The sequence below is a fragment of the Dermacentor andersoni genome, chromosome 2 (genome assembly GCF_023375885.2).
Source record: "Dermacentor andersoni chromosome 2, qqDerAnde1_hic_scaffold, whole genome shotgun sequence".
In the NCBI taxonomy this organism is placed as follows: domain Eukaryota; kingdom Metazoa; phylum Arthropoda; class Arachnida; order Ixodida; family Ixodidae; genus Dermacentor; species Dermacentor andersoni.
The window spans coordinates 127981789-127989521 of NC_092815.1; positions in this window are offsets into that span (position 1 = coordinate 127981789).

The window sequence follows — 7733 nt, forward strand, 5'->3', positions numbered from 1 at the left end:
TTTTTGTACTGTTTCATTTCGAGGCACTCAAAACTGCACTACAAGAAACGTACGGTAGTAGGATCGTGCTCTGAATATATTATAATGAGTCGTCGTAATTAGAGAGTGACAATTATCTACTTATTGTTTTGTCAGTGATGCTCCGATTTTTGAATAAAAAAATTATATCACAGTATTGGAGCGTAAGCCCAGTTTTGTCATTTGCTGCACGCATTAGGAGCAAACAAAATTATTCTTACGTTGCTGCTGGCACGCGCCACGTCGAACGTCTCGTCAGAAATGGCTGTGCATTGAGCGAATTGGTTGCCTGTAGCAGTATAAAGCAGACTGCCAGTTAAATGAAGCAACGTTGAGCACGTAATGGTTTTAATTCATGTGAAGTTTAATTTATGCTGCTTTATTTAGGCCACCCTGCGATAGAACCGGAAAAGGACATCTTGCGTCCCGAAATATGGACAGGGTGCCTGAAGAGTATAAGGTGGCAACAGGGGCTCAACATCAAACGAAGGTGAACCCCCCCCCCCTTTCGGATGAAAACGCCATGAACATTGCATTCTTCTTTTATGGAAAGTGTCACGTTACATATGCGTTTCAGTAGCACAGTGCACTTCATTGAAACAAATACTTTTGCTTTTTTGCTATTGCAAAATATATTTCTGCACACGTATACGCACGTGAGGAAGGAAATTTCAAGTTACATGTAAGCAAATGGTCGTCGTAAGCGATAAACGCAGTGTGCCTTCATAAGGAGCAGGCATTCACATAATTTTTGCATGATGTTTAGTTACCCAAGTATGACGATGAAGTGAGTGCCAATAGCACCGTATACAATACGATACTTGGCCGTAGATCGCTCGCAACGGAACAGAATTCGACACCTGAAATGCGCACACAGCTATAGGATTGGAAGACAAGAGTGAGCGTTGTCATCGTACTTTCTTCGAGATGATTCTCCTTAGTTCCGATCACGAGTTTGCTTCACCATGGAGTGCCATTGTACCCCACGGCAAGAAGCACAGCTCTTGTCACGCGGCTACATGGGTGATTGCATAAAAGTCACGCTTTGCATTTTGCCGAGAACCAACTGCTGCTTGTACGGAACGTTGACCCTAACACAAACTGACCACTCCTTTGGTGGCCCATGCCTGCCCTCCTCGTGTTTCCCTGAAGCGCGAGAAACTCGAGAACCCTCACGGAAATGCGGGCGGCACGGGAAATTCGAACGAGTTTATTACTCGGTTTCTGTTTTCTTTGAAAAGGGAAAAAAAGAGACACTTGCGCAACTACAAACACTGGGACCGAGTGTCTGCGAAGAGAGAAATAGTGAAGAGTTCTCTGGTTACTAACGCAATCTGCTTGTGGGGCTGCCAGCGTCCATCTCACTCCAGGTCAAATGTCATTAGGTGCTGATGGCTTCTGCCGGCCTGTTTTCTTTGAGCACTTGAGTGAGCGGGACAGCTACAGCACTGTCCAGCTTCTCCTTTTTCTTCCGATCGATTTATTTATTCGGATGAAAGTGGCAGTGTTGGGACATACCTACTCTTCCGATCGGCTTATTTATTTGGATGAACGTGGCAGCACTGGCACATAGTGTGTCGCCCGTATTTCCACGATCAATAAGTGGATCTATCATTGAAGGAAGATGACATTGCGTAACATTGTGTTCTGGCAGTAAAACACCCAAAAAATGTTTCTAGAACAGCAGTAGTCAATACCGGGAATTTTAGCCTATATAATAAGTCACTATATAAGAAAGAGAGATATAAAGAGCATGTTTGGCGGGGATACATTGATATAGCATGAGTATCACTCAAAACTCGAACCCACCGAATTAAGGCTTTTAATGCAAGTCGCTTCTCTTTACTACGTCGCTTGATTATGGACCTTTCTACTGAAATAAAACTGCATGCTGATTCAGTGGACATTACTATGATTTACGAAGACACATTAACATCTAAGACAGAGTGAAAGTTTAATGATATCTGGGGAGGTTAGCCTAGCAATAGGATTGGCGTGCTATTCCAGGTGAGATGAATAAGGAGAGAAACGGAGTGAGAGATAATGTATAAAACAGTCGCTTTACCATAGGCAAAAGATGATGGTGAATGCCTGCCCGCTCACAAGACGTTCATTACTTCATAATTTCATTCTAATGCGCTGTTACTTTTTATTGCTTGTTTTCTCCCAACAAAAGTCATGGGTTTGATGCCTAAATCATCTCCACCTAAATTATGTGCGCTATAATTACTTTCGCCCTAAATGAAACTGAAGGTCGCGGGTTCGACCCTCACCGAAGGTCGTGGGTTCGGCTCCTGACGTTCGCAATGGCAAATGGAATGGAACTTGGAGATGTGGCCAAATTTCAACTGGGTTTGACTCCCACCAAAGGTCGTGGGTTCGAGTGCCTAATTTAACTGTGCCTTAATGTGCCTTTCCACTACAGGTCGTGCTGACGCTTCTTCTTCGCCTCAGCTTCGCGCGTTCCTTCAAAGAAATTGATGGCCGAATTCGCCCAAGCTAACACAAAAGGTCGTAGGTTCGACTCCGACCAAAGGTCGAGGGCTCAACTGACTATTAATTTTGTGCCATGAATTTTGGTGTCATAAGACCGGACATCGGATTTTTCGTCCCATGAGCCGTATAAGGCTTCCGCCTTAATAAAAAGCACCCACACAGTGATAGTTGCCCACGCCCTAAGTGCATTACCACAAATATTATGTACAGAGTCCTTTTCGAGTCCTGCGTCCTGGTGCAACGATATAGCGCCTTAGTGAGGCACACTAGATTAAGCTTATTTCCGCAGTACAATAACGTCCCGCCACCGAAGTCTTGTCTCCAGTTGAGTGTTGTAGCAAGTGGATAGCCACGTATCGCACTCCAGACCGAAGGAGCTCTTTCGTGTAAAAAAAATGGTAACGGCAAACACCTGGTCTCCACCAGGGTGCCCACAGTCTATGTATTCTTGAAAAGACCAAGGCGTATTCTAGGCGCTTTGATTGCATGCCTTCAGAAAGATTGACGTTTGCTTGAGACAGGCTTTGAAGGCAGCGAGAGAATATCGAGGCAGGCCGTCACTGTAAGCAGTGGACGGTCGATCGAGTGAGTCAACAGAGCATTCGAATGGAGTCTTGGAAATGGTCCGATATATTAGCGAAGAAAGCGAACTTCAGACCGAGTACATGCGGCGACCACATGATTGTTTGTCTGAAAGTGCCCCCAGCAACCTCTTCTTTTGCGACGTATCGTATACTACTGCCTCCAACAATCAGAACATACTGCGAGACAAATGTTTGTGAAAGCGATGGCACCACGCTAGACTGTTGGCATAACAAGGTCTCGGGACTGCAGAAATATTTGAAGGAGTTGATGTCTGATGGCAGTATTTCGCGTCGTATTCATTTGTTGCGTCCAGAGCAGCATATGCGGCCATCTTGGTTAGAGCTTCAGAGCTCAAGAAGGCAGACTCACATACAAGTATGCCTTCACGTACAGAAGCACTCAAGAAAGCGCAGCCCTTTACACAAGACGAGCTACAAGTTTTTCAAGGTTATATGCAAGCGTCATCTGCGTAGAAGGAGATGCCCTTTGAAATCGGTATGAATTTCTCTAAACCAACAAAGTAGATGTCAAAGACCGTTAGAAGACTCAAAACTTCTTGTTAATCTCCACGAGATACATACGAATGTATATTTCCACATAAGACTACATGTCAACAGACCTAGTAGTGCAATAGCGCGATATCAAATCATACGTGGCCACAATAGTATTAGCCTGGAGATCTCATATGCACTAGAACATTCTCATGTCGAGCACTGTCAAGTGCTAGGTTGATGTGAAGGAACACACCTATAGTGATATAACGCATAAATCTGCTTCTTTAGATACAGCTTGCACGTGGAATCACGTTGTCAATACTAATGTGGGCTTTCCTGAATCTAGACATATCGTGATGGTAGATGTCTCCGCTCATCAAGTCCGACTCTAAGCTTTCAATCAACACTTTTCTATGAACTCGTCGACGTGACTTACTGCACCAATGGGGCAACCGGAGTGAAGACGCCTTTAACGTCGCGTTTAGACTCCTGCATCACGACAAATTAGGCATTGTCAGACAAATAAAAAATGAATGCATGAAAAAGGTCATGGGAGCCTTGCCTGGTTTCAGGAACGAAATTAGAGATGCGCACTTCGAATTAGAATCTCAATGGCCTGCCTGCCAGTATTTGGTGAACACATGAAGGAGCTGGGCCATTATCTTCTAAGGTGTGACAGTGCGAAACAGCGGATACCATCTTGGACCGAAGCTGATGCCTTGTTAAACAAAAACACAGTCAACCGCAGTTCCTTCATAGTTAGTGGCTCATCCATTGAAGGTGCGTTGAGTGACGCAGTTATGCTTTCAACAAGCGTCTGTAAGGCAACTGCAGCGTCGAGGAGGCCTCTTGAGAGCAGAAGACATCTGCAGCTTCTAAGTTTCTATATCACTAAATCCACGATGATAAAATCACACAGTTGAAAGCATGAATTTTAGAACACTTCATTCATACGCTATGCACAATATTCAATTTTCTAGTGAGTGACTTACGTGGATCAAGCTTCGTACAGAATGTTCTCTACGCCCTTGCGGCCAGCTTGTCGAGGTGCCACGTAATGCATTCTAAATGAGCGTCGCTACAGGAATGTCATCAGTAAAGAGAATGTTTCACCACTCCTTTCACTATATAGCCTCTGCGGTGAATCGCATGCTTCTCATGCTCGGCGTACTCCTTTGAATAAGCCTTCCGCAGCCTCAATAATCATATGCTGGACTTCATAGCCTGAGCATTAACATCAAGGCCATCGTGTGCCAACTACGGTTGGTCTGCAGAACAATAAGTACTTCCAAGTTTGTGCAGCCAACATAGCCGTTGCGTTGACCGGAAGCAAGGCCGTGAATCAGGCTGGTACGTGGTCACTTTTATAATAATGAATGCTAAAACACAAGAGGTGAGCGATGATAACGGGAATAAATAAGGCAAATGTCAAAAGCATCAGATGTTTTACGCTTGTGAAACGTCATTGCCCTTTGATTAAAAAGATCAGATCATACTCACTTGTAAAATTAAAGAGTGCCGGTGCCCTAGTCGTCTAAGAATCGCCTCCGATTGAATGATCCGCATTGGTCTCCATTCAATGTGTGTAGAGCCACCGTTACATTAATAATTACTTAGAGGCCGTCGAGACAGAACTGCGTGGGATGCGTTATGTGGGTGTCAATCATAGTAAAAGGCTGGTCCACCAACTTCATAGTAATTGTAACATACTCTTTACAGGTATCGCCTTCTACCTGATGATACATGAAAGTAAGTATATTTCGAACTGCTACAAACATCAGCGTAATTGCAGCGCCAGTCACCTAATGCCTGATGCAGTCACAAAAGAGGAATCTGTCCGATCAAGAACCCAGGTGGTCCAAGTGATTCCAGAGACCCCCACTAGGGCGTACCTCATGATCAGATCATGGCTTTGGCAGGTAAACCAGATATTTTTCTTTGGGACTTGTCAATGCAAGCGTGGCAGCCAATTATACAGAAATAAATATTCCCTCTGTAAATACATAGATACTTCTGCGCATTACTATTTGACATTCGATACTTGCTATTCGTATTCGATTCTTATTCGAAAAATTGCTATTTTCCCTCCTCTAGAAGTCCCACTTCTCATTTGGCCAAATCAGACTCTGTTGTTTTATGAATAAACAATCAAATAACATAGTAGAGCGAAAGGTAAGGCAACAACAGAGCATGTGCAGTTATACTGGCTTGAACACGACTTTCTGCCCATAGCCTGATAAATATGCCAATTACCGTACGTTACCCGAATACGTTTCTAGCTCGTATGTAGTTGTAAGTTTACCGTATTTTTGTGTGTGTTCACTTTACCAAGGCTTTACAACTGGTTTGAACAAGCTGGTTATGGTAAGCTCGTTTGCGAGTCACTCAAATGACTATACTCATGACAACTTAATTGCCCTCGGTACTTCCACTCTTTTGTTTGTTTTTGCTAGCGAAAAAGCAACTTACCTATTGATCCTACTTTAGCTAATGCAAACATTCTTCAACATATTTAGCCTAGAGTTGTTTTTCCTCCCACGCGAAATACCAAATAATGCAGTCTGACCTTTTTGCCATGTTAGCAGCAGCAGAAAGTGCATTATCACCAATGTTTTTTTTAACACCTTTATGGCATCACACCTTGCGGTGATCTTTGTTATTGACGTTGTGAACGCAAAAGAGCAACGAAACGCTTGTAGAAGCTACACAGAATAATTCATTATCTCCTTCTAATGAGGACGAAAGCCCGTAATGACTTGGCGAAATAGACACAAGGCTTCAAGAGTCGGCGCATCCTCCAGTCGAAAAGAGCGTTTTGTTGTTGTTACATGTCAAGCCATTCAGTAGCATTAAAAGAAATACAAGACCACACTAGAGATGATTGTTCACAATCGAAGTTCTTTCGTTCATCTCAGCATGCTTTATTTTGGTTTGGAAGGCTTGTCGGCCCCCATTGAACGATACTATAGTGTGGATGATTTGTTTGTTAATTTATTTTATTACGATTACTTTAAACACCCAATGCCCTTTACGAATTATAGCTGTGAGGTCGTAAGGCATGTCTGTTTGAAGCGAATTCTTAGGATGACACCAGTTTAAAAATAATAATTTACAAAATGTGAGATGAAATACATTGGTGGTTAGTTTACTTTCGGGCTTCAAAGCATAAAATGGAGTGCTGTTACAAAAAGGGAACTGCAGCGACCGTTCAATTTTACCACAACTTTCAGGGCGCATATCTTGAACCCAACTCCTTATCAAGAATTCAAGTGAGTCTGACCTGCAAATTAACTGGCTAAGATTCGTTCTGCTATATATGCCCTAATGTAATAGGTGGAAATTGTTATGAGTAAATAATCGTAATTAGTTAATTGGACATCTCGATTAACCGTGCAATTGCGTCCATCTCTTCGATCATTCCAGTTCAAGAATTATGGTTTCGATATCCCACAAACGCAATTGAAAAACCCTTTATAGAAAAAACAATCCCGTGAAATGGTCATGTATCGCAAATAAATGTTTTAAGGGCCCTCGTTATTTGTGGACGTCTAAGCTGACACTAAATCCCTAAAGTTATACGGCAAATCACCTCACAATCTGGTTCAGTGTTGGGTTCAACTTTCATAACACGTGCATATAACTTTCTTGCATGCACACCCGACGCGTCAACTAGACTTTCGGCGCCAAAAGTGAAAGGCTATAAATTGGGAGAGGGCGTGCGCTAGGCCTTATTTGGCACACACGTGCTTCTTTTAACAATATTTATTTTAACAATATTTTAGTCAGAGGCGTCACCTGACGCAGCACGCGGTAGAGCCCTGTGTATCGCGAAAGAGGCTTTTCTGAAAGCCCGACGTTACGAGAGGGCGATCAGAGTAGCACGAGCGCACCAGGCGAAAACTGTACATCACGGTGGCGGGCGTTGTACTGACGCTGCTGAGTGGTTTGCGAGGCAGTCAGTCGTCGAGCACGGGCAAGCAGGCGTACATGGTCGGCGAGAGCGATGGCGTCGCGCGCATACTCGGTCGTTGAGATCGCAGCAGGAGGAAGTGCCGTGTCAAGGGGCAAGGTCGGTTCGCGACCGTACAGTAGATAAAATGGAGAAAATCCGGTGGTGTCGTGCCGGGAAGAATTATACGC